Genomic DNA, 1,936 nt, shown 5'->3' with positions numbered 1-1,936 from the left:
AGTATGAGAACAATAAAGAGCTTTTTGAACATTAAAGCATTGAGACATGTCCCAGTAGAGACACTAAATACAATTATGAACCTGTAAATGGACATATTAGGGGCCCTTTAAAATATTATGGTCATAAGCGTAATTTAAAATGTGTTTTTAAACCCCGTCTAATCTGGGATCTAATGAACTGCAGTGACTCTGACATAAATACATTTCTACATTGTGTGCTGAGCTAGATGCAGTTTGAAAAGGACTGCAGAGGGGAGCGGGACACAAAAGGCTGAGAGAGAGTCTGTGGCCTTTCATTTAATTGATACATTGAGCGAACAAAGCCATAGATCACGGTAGCTGTCCTTCCTGCTGCTGATAAGACACCTTCCTGAAACCTGGGTCAAGAGCAGAGGTTGACTCGTGTGGTCTTAATCAAACCCCGTCTCTCTCTTTGTGCAGTGCTAAGGCATTTTCCTTGTAATCAAGCTTAACAGATGGGTGCTCATACACAGTGCCAAGAGTGCTAAACAGGACACAGAGAGATTTCTGGTAATCACATCCTTTGCATGTCTCCTCGCATCCAAGCATTAGATGGATGACAGTGCTCTGTGATAAGGCATTGTTCAGTCACTTAGGAGCATCAATCGACAGACTTAATTTCAGTCCTGGGTACATTGGCCTTTGTCTGTTCACTCTTACCTTTAGATGTTTTTCTGGACTAGGATTTAAGTGTATTTTTGATGCACCCTGTCTAAATAAGAGCTTTGATGTTTTTCCATCCTGTCTAATATGCACCAGCAAAGACAAAACTTACAACCTGTCACAACAGTAGGAGTGCTATTTATTCTTTTGTCCTCCTTGAGTTGGGTATTTATTTTCTGAGTGAGTGCGCCAGAGGAAAAAGCAAAAAGGCATGGCTTTTTAGTAAAAGGTCAGAGTGGGCTTTTCTCTCTCCCAGTGGATTCGCCGTCTCTCTCAGGAAAAAACCGAAACAACAAACACTCTTGTTCAGATGACTCACCAGGCTCTAAGAGGAGATTAAATTCCTGTTTTATCTACTTCCTCCCCTCCCTCTCCACAGTAGGCAAGTAATGGTGCAACCTCCCTGCTGATCAGGGTCGGAACATTTTATTGGATGTAGATCAACATCAATGTTGGGTAAAAGTAGCTTTAGATAAAGTACACAGCATGGAAAACGCTGAACAATATATTGATAGATGAGACTAGGTAATGTTTAACATTTTGTATATCACATTTGCTTTTCCTGGTTTGAGAGACTGCATTACTGTAAAATTATGTAATTTTCAGAATTTTCCAGACTGGTGTAGCTTTTTTTTCTAATTGTACTTTACCGACTCATGGTCTCTGTCCTGGATGTATTAAGAGAACTGGATAAATAACTCTGGACTAAGCTTTTGGCACATTGTATAACTTTTATTGAAGTAAGGACTATAAAAGTGCTCGTGGGTAGTTGACGAAGCAAAACAAAATATATACTTTTGGGCCCAATGACGTCACGGACTGACATTTAAGTTGTAGTACCTCTGTTTGGCCACCTCTCCTCGCTTAATAGGCGCGCTCACACCGGAGTACTTTTCCCCGTACCTTTCCCGTTTAGTTCCGTTAGTACCTCTTATTTTGCGTTCACACCAAAAAGAGTACTTAGTGCCGGGAACTTTTACCCCCATATTTAGTGCCTGCTGGAGAGGAGGTACTCTCCTGGGGAGAAAAAAGTATCAATTTCTATTGGCTGGGCGAATTGCAAACCACGCCCCACCATTGTATTTGCTGGCATTAGCATTATTAGCATTAGCATTATCGCCGCGCACCAACGGAGAGAGAATAACTTATGGCAACACAAAAACAAACATGGGAGCGGTGGAGATGAGCAGGTGTCGACGTTCTGGCGATTTACTCTGAAGGCTTCAGTAGAAGCTGCTGGGAGTCCCAGCAG

Source organism: Notothenia coriiceps, unplaced genomic scaffold (genome assembly GCF_000735185.1).
Source record: "Notothenia coriiceps isolate Sejong01 unplaced genomic scaffold, NC01 NC01_scaffold00003274, whole genome shotgun sequence".
Taxonomy (NCBI): Eukaryota; Metazoa; Chordata; class Actinopteri; order Perciformes; family Nototheniidae; genus Notothenia; species Notothenia coriiceps.
The sequence above is the reverse complement of the archived record's forward strand: the minus strand, read 5'-3'. Positions refer to the sequence as shown.